This window comes from Bufo bufo, chromosome 10 (genome assembly GCF_905171765.1).
Source record: "Bufo bufo chromosome 10, aBufBuf1.1, whole genome shotgun sequence".
NCBI lineage: Eukaryota > Metazoa > Chordata > Amphibia > Anura > Bufonidae > Bufo > Bufo bufo.
The window spans coordinates 57,136,437-57,150,760 of NC_053398.1; the positions used below are offsets into that span (position 1 = coordinate 57,136,437).

The 14,324-nt window shown below is 45.5% G+C and overlaps 1 protein-coding gene across 1 annotated transcript in view; it reads right to left on the bottom strand.

The window, feature by feature from the left end:
* RCOR2 (REST corepressor 2) overlaps positions 1 to 14,324 on the bottom strand; it is a 42,072-nt gene that overhangs the window by 15,796 nt on the left and 11,952 nt on the right.

Sequence of the window (14,324 nt, forward strand, 5' to 3'; positions counted from 1 at the left end):
TTGTAAACCCTAGAAATGGTTGTGCGTGAAAATCCCAGTAACTGAGCAGATTGTGAAATACTCAGACCGGCCCGTCTGGCACCAACAACCATGCCACGCTCAAAATTGTTTAAATCACCTTTCTTTCCCATTCTGACATTCAGTTTGGGGTTCAGGAGATTGTCTTGACCAGGAGCACCCCCCTAAATGCATTGAAGCAACTGCCATGTGATTGGTTGACTAGATAATTGCATTAATGAGAAATAGAACAGGTGTTCCTAATAATTCTTTAGGTGAGTGTGTATGTATATATATATATATATATATATATATATATATATATATATATATACACACACACACACACACACACACACACACACACACAAACTGCTCAAAAAAAATAAAGGGAACACTTAAACAACACAATGTAACTCCAAGTCAATCACACTTCTGTGAAATCAAACTGTCCACTTAGGAAGCAACACTGAGTGACAATCAATTTCACATGCTGTTGTGCAAATGGGATAGACAACAGGTGGAAATTATAGGCAATTAGCAAGACACCCCCAATAAAGGAGTGGTTCTGTAGGTGGTGACCACAGACCACTTCTCAGTTCCTATGCTTCCTGGCTGATGTTTTGGTCACTTTTGAATGCTGGCGGTGCTTTCACTCTAGTGGTAGCATGAGACGGAGTCTACAACCCACACAAGTGGCTCAGGTAGTGCAGCTTATCCAGGATGGCACATCAATGCGAGCTGTGGCAAGAAGGTTTGCTGCGTCTGTCAGCGTAGTGTCCAGAGCATGGAGGCGCTACCAGGAGACAGGCCAGTACATCAGGAGACTTGGAGGAGGCCGTAGGAGGGCAACAACCCAGGAGCAGGACCGCTACCTCCGCCTTTGTGCAAGGAGGAACAGGAGGAGCACTGCCAGAGCCCTGCAAAATGACCTCCAGCAGGCCACAAATGTGCATGTGTCTGCTCAAACGGTCAGAAACAGACTCCATGAAGGCGATATGAGGGCCCGACGTCCACAGGTGGGGGTTGTGCTTACAGCCCAACACCGTGCAGGACGTTTGGCATTTGCCAGAGAACACCAAGATTGGCAAATTCGCCACTGGCGCCATGTGCTCTTCACAGATAAAAGCAGGTTCATACTGAGCACATGTGACAGACGTCTGGAGACGCCGTAGAGAACGTTCTGCTGCCTGCAACATCCTCCAGCATGACCGGTTTGGCATTGGGTCAGTAATGGTGTGGGGTGGCATTTCTTTGGAGGGCCGCACAGCCCTCCATGTGCTCGCCAGAGGTAGCCTGACTGCCATTAGGTACCGAGATGAGATCCTCAGACCCCTTGTGACACCATATGCTGGTGCGGTTGGCCCTGGGTTCCTCCTAATGCAAGACAATGCAAGACCTCATGTGGCTGGAGTGTGTCAGCAGTTCCTGCAAGACGAAGGCATTGATGCTATGGACTGGCCCGCCCGTTCCCCAGACCTGAATCCAATTGAGCACATCTGGGACATCATGTCTCGCTCTATCCACCAACGTCACGTTGCACCACAGACTGTCCAGGAGTTGGCAGATGCTTTAGTCCAGGTCTGGGAGGAGATCCCTCAGGAGACCATCCGCCACCTCATCAGGAGCATGCACAGGCGTTGTAGGGAGGTCATACAGGCACGTGGAGGCCACACACACTACTGAGCCTCATTTTGACTTGTTTTAAGGACATTACATCAAAGTTGGATCAGCCTGTAGTGTGTTTTTCCACTTTAATTTTGAGTGTGACTCCAAATCCAGACCTCCATGGGTTGAAAAATTTGATTTCCATTTTTTTATTTTTGTGCGATTTTGTTGTCAGCACATTCAACTATGTAAAGAACAAAGTATTTCAGAAGAATATTTAATTAACTCAGATCTAGGATGTGTTATTTTTGTGTTCCCTTTATTTTTTTTGAGCAGTGTATGTGTATATATATATATATATATATATATATATATATATATATATATATATATATATATATATATATATATACACACACACACACACATACACATACATACATATACACACACATACATACATACGTACGTACATACACATAGTGGATATAAAAAGTCTACACACCCCTGTTAAAATGTCAGATTTCTGTGCTGCAAAAAAATTGGACAAAAATAAATAATTTCAGAACTTTTTCTACCTTTAATGTGACCTATAAACTGTACAACTCAATTAGAAAAACAAACTGAAATCTTTTAGGTAGAGGGGAAAAAAAATATAAAAATAAAATAATATGGTTGCATAAGTGTTCACACCCTTAGAGCTCATGCACACGACAGTATTTTGCGTTCAGTATACTGGCCGTTTTTTTTAGTTCAGTATGCGGTACATATACTGAACCATTCATTTCAATGGTTCAGCAAAAAAAACTGAAGTGTCTCCGTGTGCATTCCGTTTCAGTATTTCCGTACCGTGAAAAGATAGAACATGTCCTATTCTTGTCTGCAAATCACGGTGCTTGGCTCCATTTAAGTCAATGGGACTGCAAAAAAACGGAACACATACGGAAATGCATCCGTATCCGTTCCGTTTTTGCTGAACCATCTATTGAAAATGTTATGCCCAGCCCAATTTTTTCTATGTAATTACTGTATATGGCATACGGAAAAACGGAAAGGAAACACAACGGAAACAAAAAAAACGGAACGGATCCGTAAAAAACGGACCGCAAAACACTGAAAAAGCCATACTGTCATGTGCATGAGCCCTTAAATTAATACTTTGTGGAAGCACCTTTTGATTTTATTACAGCACTCAGTCTTTTTGGGTATGAGTCTATCAGCATGGCACATTTTGACTTGGCAAGATTTGCCCACTCTTCGTTGCAAAAACACTCCAAATCTGTCAGATTGCGAGGGCATCTCCTGTGCACAGCCCTCTTCAGATCACCCCACAGATTTTTCAATCGGATTCAGGTCTGGGCTCTGGCTGGGCCATTCCAAAACTTTAATCTTCTTCTGGTGAAGCCATTCCTTTGTTGATTTGGATGTATGCTTTAGGTCGTTGTCATGCTGAAAGATGAAGTTCCTCTTCATGTTCAGCTTTCTAGCAGAAGCCTGAAGGTTTTGTGCCAATATTGACTGGTATTTGGAACTGTACATAATTCCCTCTAGCTTAAAGGGCTTCTGTCACCCCCAAAACACATTTTTCATTTTTGGGCTTGTTAAAATCCTTATTAAACGACTATTCCCTATATAGGGCTCTTACCTTGGTCTGTGGCTTCGTTTCATTAAAAATCGATCTTTTAAAATATGCAAATGACTTCACTACCAGCAAGTAGGGCATCTACTTGCTGGTAGCCGCCGCATCCTCCTTTTAAAAAACGCCCTCTCCTCCTGTTGATTGACAGGGCCAGCAAGCGCTCTCCTCCTCCGGCTGGCCCGGTCAGCATTTCGAATCCCGCAACTGTCTTCATTCGGCGCAGGCGCTCTGAGAGAAGGACGCTCGCCTCCTCAGCACTCCCTCAGTGCGCCTGCGCCGATGACGTCACCGAAGAGGTCATCGGCGCAGGCACACTGAGGGAGTGCTGAGGAGGCGAGCGTCCTTCTCTCAGAGCGCCTGCGCCGAATGAAGACAGGCGCGGGATTTGAAATGCTGACAGGGCCAGCCGGAGGAGGAGAGCGCTCGCTGGCCCTGTCAATCAACAGGAGGAGGGGGCGTTTTTTTTAAAAGGAGGATGCGGCGGCTACCAGCAAGTAGACGCCCTACTTGCTGGTAGTGAAGTAATTTGCATATTTTAAAAGATCGATTTTTAATGAAACGAAGCCACAGACCAAGGTAAGAGCCCTATATAGGGAATAGTCGTTCAATAAGGATTTTAACAAGCCCAAAAATGAAAAATGTGTTTTGGGGGTGAGAGAAGCCCTTTAACTAAGGCCTCAGTTCCAGCTGAAGAAAAACAGCCCCTTGGCATGATGCTGCCACCACCATGCTTCACTGTGGGTATGGTGTTCTTTTGGTGATGAGCAGTGTTGTTTTTGCACCAAAAATATCTTTTGGAATTATGGGCAAAAAGTTCAACCTTGGTTTCATCAGACCATAACACCTTTCCCACATGCTTTTGGGAGACTTCAGATGTGTTTTTGAAAAACGTAGCCTGGCTTGGATGTTTTTCTTCGTAAGAAAAGGCTTTTGTCTTGCCGCTCTACCCCATAGCCCAGACATATGAAGAATACGGGAGATTGTTGTCACATGTACCACACAGTCAGTACTTGCCAGATATTCCTGCAGCTCCTTTAATGTTGCTGTAGGCCTCTTGGTCGCCTCCCAGACCAGTTTCATTCTCGTCTTTTCATTAATTTTGGAGGGACGTCCAGTTCTTGGTAATGTCACTGTTGTGCCATATTTTCTCCACTTGATGGCGACTGTCTTCACTGTGTTCCATGGTATATCTAATGTCTTGGAAATTCTTTTGTACCCTTCTCCTGACTGATACCTTTTAACAATGAGATCCCTCTGATGCTTTGGAAGATCTCTGTGGACAATGGCTTTTGCTGTGGGATGCGACAGAAAATTGTAGGAAAGACCAACTAGAGCAGCTGAACTTTATTTAGGGTTAATCAGAGGCACTTTAACCCCTTAACGACCCAGGACAAGAATGCTTGTCCTAAATCGCCGGTCGCGTTCTCGTCCTGCAGTCGTTCCCCTCCCCCGCGTGCGGTGCCGCAATCAGTGGCAGAGATCCGGCTGTTACTGACAGCCGGATCCCTGCTGCATCCACCAGCATCGGCGATAACGCCGATGCCAGTGGATTAACCCCTCATATGCCACGGTCAGCGCTGACCGCGGCATATGGGAGGTTTGCGCTCCCTCACCTCATCCATCGGTCTCCGCTGCTGTGGCGGGGACTCGATGGTTGCCATGGCAGCCCCAAGCCAAGCATGTACGGAGGCCTAAGAGGCCCAGCCCCCAGGCTGGGTCTCCTAGGCAACTGTGAGCGTCTTACAGTGTAAGACACTAAGGCCCCTTTCACACGGGCGAGTATTCCTCGCGGATGCGTGAGGTGAACGCATTGCACCCGCACTGAATACCGACCCATTCATTTCTATGGGGCTGTTCAGATGAGCGGTGATTTTCACGCATCACTTATGCGTTGCGTGAAAATTGCAGCATGCTCTATATTCTGCGTTTTTCACGCAACGCAGGCCCCATAGAAGTGAATGGGGTTGCGTGAAAATCGCAAGCATCCGCAAGCAAGTGCGGATGCGGTGCGATTTTCACGCACGGTTGCTAGGAGACGATCGGGATGAAGACCCAATCATTATTATTTTCCCTTATAACATTATGAATACAGAACACTATTTTGGGGTGCATATGACTTTTTGATCGCTTGCTATTACACTTTTTGTGATGCAAGGTGACAAAAAATGGTTTATTTAGCACAGTTTTTATTTTTTACGGTGTTCATCTGAGGGGTTAGGTCATGTGATATGCTTATAGAGCCGGTCGATACGGACGCAGCGATACCTAATATGTCTATATGTCTTTTCCCTTTATTTTTGGAAAGGGACACTTTTTTTTTTTATAACTTGAAACTTTTTTCATCTCATCCCGCAAAAAATGAGACCCTACCTAAGACAATCGCCCAAAAACTGAAAAAACTATGGCCCTCAGACTATGGAGACACTAAAACATGATTTTTTTGTTTCAAAAATAAAATCATTGTGTAAAACTTGCATAAATAAAATAAAAAGTATACATATTAGGTATCGCCGCGTCCGTGACAACCTGCTCTATAAAAATATCACATGATCTAACCTGTCAGATGAATGTTGTAAATAACAAAAAAAAACTGTGCCAAAACAGCTATTTCTTGTTACCTTGCCTCACATAAAGTGTAATATAGAGCAACCAAAAATCATATGTACCCTAAACTAGTGCCAACAAAACTTCCACCCTATCCCGTAGTTTCTAAAATGGGGTCACTTTTTTGGAGTTTCTACTCTAGGGGTGCATCGGGGGGGTTCAAATGGGACATTGTGTCAAAAAACCAGTCCAGCAAAATCTGCCTTCCAAAAACCATATGGCATTCCTTTCCATCTGCGCTCTGCCGTGTGCCCGTACAGCGGTTTATGACCACATATGGGGTGTTTCTGTAAACTACAGAATCAGGGCCATAAATATTGAGTTTTGTTTGGCTGTTAACCCTTGCTTTGTAACTGGAAAAAAAAATTATAAAAATGGAAAATCTGCCAAAAAAGTGAAATTTTGAAACTGTATCTCTATTTTCCATTAATTCTTGTGGAACACCTAAAGGGTTAACAACGTTTGTAAAATCAGTTTTGAATACCTTGAGGGGTGTAGTTTCTAGAATGGGGTAATTTTTGGGTGGTTTCTATTATGTAAGCCTCACAAAGTGACTTCAGACCTGAACTGGTCCTTAAAAAGTGGGTTTTTGCTTCTAAACTTCTAAGCCTTGTAACATCCCCAAAAAATAAAATATCATTCCCAAAATGATCCAAAAATGAAGTAGACATATGGGGAATGTAAAGTAATAACTATTTTTGGGAGGTATTACTATGTATTATAAAAGTAGAGAAATTGAAACTTAAAAATGTGCTAATTTTTCCAAATTTTGGGTAAATTTGGTATTTTTTTTTATACATAAAAATGTTTTTTTTTTACTCCATTTTACCAGTGTCATGAAGTACAATAAGTGACGAAAAAACTCTCTCAGAATGACCTGGATAAGTCAAAGCGTTTTAAAGTTATCACCACATAAAGTGACACTGGTCAGATTTGCAGAAAAATGGCCTGGTCCTTAAGGTGAAAAGGAGTCCGGTCCTTAAAAGGTGTTAAAGACCATCGCTCAAGACTTGCAGCTAGCTCTTAGTCCTTCTCCTTCCTCCCTACCTACTGTTTCAGTCACGTCCCTTCCCCCTTATTTGTCTCTGTTCAAATCTACACGTATAATCTTCAAAATATTCTATTAGATTGAAGTACATTGTAATTGTTGTTTTTGTTTAAGGATTCTTCTATCAAAGCTGTAACGGAGCGTTACTAAGGAGAGTGTCTTCAGTTTTTCAGAGTTTTACAGAGCACTAAAAGACGCCTGTGTAACAAGTCAGATAGGCAGGGTGATGGACTGTGATAGTTAGGCCACGTGTCCGTAGTCAGGGACTGAGATAGCAATAAGAGGCGGCTGCCATATTGCTAGAACATGTTATAATGCATCAATCAGTTTAGGTGAGACTGCTGTGACACCTCAGTCCATTAAAGGTGGTTTCCTTAAGTAGAGGTATATCACTTTATGCTTGATATGGTTTTGGCCTCTGAGACCATCCCTGATCCTGAGAAACAAGTGGCCACAGCACAGATTCAGGGCAACAACTCCTTCATGGTCATTCCTTGCACATCAGCGCTCTAGCCATCCTCTGTGCAGGGAAACTGAAGCTTAATGCCTTTCAAGTGAATGGGACCAGCTGTAGTTCTCTCCACAGACAAGTGGCTGGATGAGACCGTGTGCATGGTAAACTTATCAATCTCAGGATCACGGGAGGTTCAGGTCGGACCCCACTGATCATACAGCAATGACTTATGCCATAGATCCCTTAAAGGGAGTCTTTCACCTATACTGACCGTTCTAGAACACTACCACCATTATCAGCATTATAGTCCCCATATGTGAATTCTGTTTTATGTTTAGCTGGCCGTCGCTTATTTTCTTCATTAAACACTTTTATTCAATATGCAAATTAGGTCTGAAGGTACCCAGGGGCGGCGTTCAAGCGGCCAATGCCCAGGCCCCTCGTCGCTATTCATCTGAAACCCCTCCCCTTTCACCACCTGCTTCCGCCAGTTAGGTCGGGATGTTGGGGCCGGCGCATGTGCAATAAACGCTCAGATGCCGATGCCCATAATGGGTAATGCTGTGCGCAGGCGTGATGATTCGGATACACGGCGCAGGTGCGGCATTTCACACTGAAGGGAGGAGGTAATCAGAAGAAACTAGGGCGGGCCAGAGGGGTGAAAGGGTTTAGATCAGGGGTGGGCAATTATTTTTTCGATGGGGCCACATGAGAAACTGAAAATATTTTGGAGGGCCGGGCCAAAAGGCTAAACTCAATACTGCATAAAATCAATTGTATTTCTTTATAAAAAGCAGTAAATATCATTGTTGGACAACTGGTACGAGTACTTGTTATAGTTAAACAATGAAAAAGTGAGGTTGCCTTACAAGAAAAAAATTTAAATTTATTAAACAAAATTTCCCAAAACAATGAACATTTTTCACTATTTGTGACTCATATTAGTGAAAGCCATTGTCCCCCTGTGAATCCAGCCATTGTCCCCCTGTGAATCCAGCCATTGTCCCCCTGTGAATCCAGCCATTGTCCCCCTGTGAATCCAGCCATTGTCCCCCTGTGAATCCAGCCATTGTCCCCCTGTGAATCCAGCCATTGTCCCCCTGTGAATCCAGCCATTGTCCCCCTGTGAATCCAGCCATTGTCCCCCTGTGAATCCAGCCATTGTCCCCCTGTGAATCCAGCCATTGTCCCCCTGTGAATCCAGCCATTGTCCCCCTGTGAATCCAGCCATTGTCCCCCTGTGAATCCAGCCATTGTCCCCTTGTGTACAGAACACCCCCCCGGCCCCCCCATCATATACAGAACACCCCCCCCCCCCCCCCTTGCCTTTAGAAACGTAATGCTCAGAGATGATCAGCCATGTGTTAGTCACACTGACTACACACAGCACAGGGGGAGGCGGCCGCAGCTTCATGCTTGTCGGCTCTGTGACTGTCAGTGTCAGACAGTCACAGCCGATACTATGAGAGCCGCGGGCGCTGCGCTGTTACAGAGAAGGGAATAATTGCGGCCGGCCGGGTCCCGGGTACGGCTCGCACGAGGCACCCCCCCCCCCCCCTGCTGTGTCTTACCTAGACAGTACTGCCGCTGACGCTGCCTCCCTGCCACCGCGCCATGCCACACGCAGCACGCCGAGTCGGAAGTCCTCTTCATTCGCGGAGGAGGGGTATCGTTGCTTGGCACGCCTCTGGCTCCGCCCGGGGGCCGGATTAAAAGGTCCGCCGGGCCGTATACGGCCCGCGGGCCGTAGTTTGCCCAGGTCTGGTTTAGATGAATAGCGACGAGGGGCCTGGGCACCGACCACTTGAACGCCGCCCCCTGGGTACCTTCAGACCTAATTTGCATATTGAATAAAAGTGTTTAATGAAGAAAATAAGCGACGGCCAGCTAAACAGAAAGTAGAATTCACATATGGGGACTATAATGCTGATAATAGTGTTAGTGTACTATAACGGTCAGTATAGGGGAAAGACTCCCTTTAAATGACAAGGGGCTGTCTCAGTGGTCTGACCCCAAGTGATCAAATAAATCTAACATGGCCTAGTCCAGAGGTCGGACACTTTCTGATCATAAACTGACGCATAGCCTATTGATATTATATGGCATCTGTTTATAAGATGGCAGAAACCTATTAAAACTGAAGGGCCATCATACCAAATTGTTTCTCTGCACAGCACCAGTTGTCGTATAGGTAGAGAAACAAAGCCCTATTCACCTGAGATGAACAAAGGTCCCACTGATCAGAAAGTTCTGTTATATCCTGGCTATATATCAACACATATATGTAACATGTATGTCAACTCTTTGTGGAAGATGTATATGTGTTGAGTAAAACAGGTAAGACCACGTTCACATCTTCAGCAACCTTTTCTGACCCAAATGCCAGAAGAAACCTGTCATTTATGCTGGAAATGCAGCAGCTGCATCACCGCCAAATCCCAATATCACCAATGGGGATCCAGTGGTGATCTGCAGAATCCAGCAATGCTGGATCTGGTGAACTCCTGCAGGCTGTTCTCTGCCAGAACAGCCAGAAGGAAACATTTACTAGAGATGTGAACGTTACCTAAAGCTGCAAGCATTAAAAACGTAACACTGCAAAAATGAAAGTTAAGACTCTGAGAATTCCGATATGTTGCAAAAAGCGTTTCCTAGACTTACCAGGAAATGTCAATTATATTTCAATACTGACATTGTTGTGTGAGTATCAACTATAAGTTATAGCCTCTCATTAGTTCAGAAATGCACCATACTGCACACATGGAGTCTTTCTGATCCTGTGGAAAATGTAAGCGCCATGAACAGAATCCTTTCTTTTTACTAAGATCTGAGGATAGAAAGAGGACTTTTCAACCAATGAAATGAGCAAGACAGCTGCCCATCCATCACTCTCCATGACACAATCTGTGATAAAATACCACTGGAAGCCTAGCCATTCACATGCATACTCTCTGCTCAGCCGAGTGTGTACATGTTCTAAATGGAGAGAGAGGACAGAAAAGTACCTGTGTTTATCCCCCAATGCTGATGGTGGGGTAATCAGAAGCAAGCATAGACATTAAATCAGGGGTCAGAAACCTCTGGAGCTCCATCTGCTGAGAAAATTACAACTCTCAGCATACTCTATATACTTCTATGGGAGTTCCAAAAACAGTTGAGCAAAGGTGCATGCTGGCAGATGTAGTTTCACAATAGCTGAAGGGCCATAAGTTGCCGACTCCTGCATAAGAGGGTTCAGCTAATATTCATCAAGGTATACAGCTACCTTAGCGCTTGTTCATGGTCTTCTCCAAATTACTTACTTGTGTAGTAAGAGGTGGCCATGAAAGGATACAACTTGTCAGACATGGAGAAGACAACCCACTACGTAAAACTGACCTACTTGCACAGCAGTCTAGATTCCTACTTGGCAGACAGACCACCAATTAAAGGAGTTCTCCGAGATAGGTCATCAGTATCTAATCGGTGGGGGTATGACACCTGTTCCCCCGCCGATTAGCTGTTTGGGAAGGCAGCGGCGCTCACAGTAGCTCTCTCAGCTTTTCCTAGGACAGTGATGACACGTTCATCTGTCAAATGGCCTAGGCTCAGCTCAGCCCCATAAAAGTGTCACAGACATACCGAGACATAGGGACGTTCCCGCAACAGGTTGCAGGAGATCTGTGAGACTGACAACACGTGGTTTGAACTGACATGTTTTCCTTTTGGATCAAATGACGTCTGTGTTGTTTCTGGTGCTTGTCACACCTTCTTTACCCATGTGTGGCTATTGTGGTAATTTAACTCTGTGGTTTATAGCTTCTGTTGGACTTGTGGTTAGCTTGTGTTTGGGTCTTAGCCGAGTTCCTGGAGATAAGTGTTATATATATATATATATATATATATCTCAAAAAAATAAAGGGAACACAAAAATAACACATCCTAGATCTGAGTTAATTAAATATTCTTCTGAAATACTTTGTTCTTTACATAGTTGAATGTGCTGACAACAAAATCACACAAAAATTAAAAAATGGAAATCAAATTTTTCAACCCATGGAGGTCTGGATTTGGAGTCACACTCAAAATTAAAGTGGAAAAACACACTACAGGCTGATCCAACTTTGATGTAATGTCCTTAAAACAAGTCAAAATGAGGCTCAGTAGTGTGTGTGGCCTCCACAAGCCTGTATGACCTCCCTACAACGCCTATGCATGCTCCTGATGAGGTGGCGGATGGTCTCCTGAGGGATCTCCTCCCAGACCTGGACTAAAGCATCTGCCAACTCCTGGACAGTCTGTGGTGCAACGTGACGTTGGTGGATAGAGCGAGACATGATGTCCCAGATGTGCTCAATTGGATTCAGGTCTGGGGAACGGGCGGGCCAGTCCATAGCATCAATACCTTCGTCTTGCAGGAACTGCTGACACTCCAGCCACATGAGGTCTGAGCATTGTCTTGCATTAGGAGGAACCCAGGGCCAACCGCACCAGCATATGGTCTCACAAGGGGTCTGAGGATCTCATCTCGGTACCCAATGGCAGTCAGGCTACCTCTGGCGAGCACATGGAGGGCTGTGCGACCATCCAAAGAAATGCCACCCCACACCATTACTGACCCAATGCCAAACCGGTCATGTTGGAGGATGTTGCAGGCAGCAGAACGTTCTCCACGGCGTCTCCAGACTCTGTCACGTCTGTCACATGTGCTCAGTGTGAACCTGCTTTCATCTGTGAAGAGCACAGGGCGCCAGTGGCGAATTTGCCAATCTTGGTGTTCTCTGGCAAATGCCAAACGTCCTGCACGGTGTTGGGCTGTAAGCACAACCCCCACCAGTGGACGTCGGGCCCTCATGGAGTCTGTTTCTGACCGTTTGAGCAGACACATGCACATTTGTGGCCTGCTGGAGGTCATTTTGCAGGGCTCTGGCAGTGCTCCTCCTGTTCCTCCTTGCACAAAGGCGGAGGTAGCGGTCCCGCTGCTGGGTTGTTGCCCTCCTACGGCCTCCTCCACGTCTCCTGATGTACTGGTCTGTCTCCCGGTAGCGCCTCCATGCTCTGGACACTACGCTGACAGACACAGCAAACCTTCTTGCCACAGCTCGCATTGATGTGCCATCCTGGATAAGCTGCACTACTTGAGCCACTTGTGTGGGTTGTAGACTCCATCTCATGCTACCACTAGAGTGAAAGCACCGCTAGCATTCAAAAGTGACCAAAACATCAGCCAGGAAGCATAGGAACTGAGAAGTGGTCTGTGTTCACCACCTGCAGAACCACTCCTTTATTGGGGGTGTCTTGCTAATTGCCTATAATTTCCACCTGTTGTCTATCCCATTTGCACAACAGCATGTGAAATTGATTGTCACTCAGTGTTGCTTCCTAAGTGGACAGTTTGATTTCACAGAAGTGTGATTGACATGGAGTTACATTGTGTTGTTTAAGTGTTCCCTTTATTTTTTTGAGCTATATATATATATATATATCCTTTCCCTGTTTGTCATTAGGTCTGAGGGAGACTCCTGTTCGTCCTTCCTTTTGGAGGAATAGGTAGACTCAGTCCTAACATTAGTTTCAGGGTCCTATAGGGTGAGATAGGATTCTAGGTATCCAGCGTATGAACTTGCCTACCTTTGGGGCCTGTTCATACTGGTAGTGTGTCAGGACTGGAGTTAGTGTTTTCTCTAGGAGGTGTCCGTCTTCCTTCCCTAGTTTCCAGGCCTTATTCAGGTATCCCCTTTTCCTCCTATGCTCGGTGTAGTGTTTTCCTCCCGCACACGAGCATGACAAGAAGTGAATGGGGCTGAGCTGCAATACCAAGCACAGCCACTATACGGCGCTGTGCTTGGTAAGCTGTGAGAAGGCCACGGAGCTCACAGGAGCGCTGGATCCCCACCAATCAGATACTGATGACCGATCCAGAGAATAGGTCATCAGTATGAAAATCGTGGGAAACCCTTTAAAAGGAAAATATTTTTTATACACAGTATATCAGACAGAAAAATTCCATTGTGTTTAATGTTTAAAGAGGACCTTTCACTAGAATAAAAAATCTAAACTAACTATACAGACATGGAGAGCGGTGCCCAGGGATCCCCCTGCACTTACTGTTATCCCCGGGCGCCGCTCCGTTCTCCCATTATAGCCTTTGGTATCTTCATATGTTAGGCTCCACCCATGGAACCTGCCGGGGTCTCCTTCTCCCAGGCTGTAGCGCTGGCCAATCGCAGCGCTCAGCTCATAGCCTGAGAGGTTTTTTTTTTCTCTCAGGCTATGAGCTGAGCGCTGCGATTGGCCAGTACTCCAGCCTGGGAGAAAGAGACGCCGTCAGGTTCCCCTGGGTGGAGCCTAACTATGAAGATACCAGAGGCTATAATGGGAGAACGGAGCGGCGCCCAGGGATAACAGTAAGTGCAGGGGGATCCCTGGGCACCGCTCTCCATGTCTGTATAGTTAGTTTAGATTTTTTATTCTAGTGAAAGGTCCTCTTTAAACATCAAACGCATCAGTTTTGCCATCAGTCATCCCAATAATATCCATAGTAGGAAAGGTTTTAAAGGGGATATCCTGGAAATGATAATTATGAATCATCCTCAGAAGAGGTCATCATTATGACATCAGCAGGGGTCCAAGTCCTCGCACCCCCACCAATCAGCTGTTTAAGGGAGCCACTGCGCTTAGCAGAGCTCAGGTTATAGATGCAGGCTCCCTGCAGCTTTCCAAGGATAGTGCCGTACATAGTATAGCGGCTGTGTTTGGTATTGCAGCTTAAACCCATTGAATTGAATGGGGCTAAGCTGCAACATGGCCATGTGACTGATGTAGAGTGAAGTCACTGGCCTAGGGAGAGGCTGCGGTGCTCAAGGCCTCTTCTGACAACTGATCGGCAGGGGTCCCGGGTGTCGCACCCCTGTATATCTGATATGGATGACCTATCCTGAGGATGAGTCATAAATATCTTTTCCTTAATAGGTCCAGTATTCTCTGCTGTATAC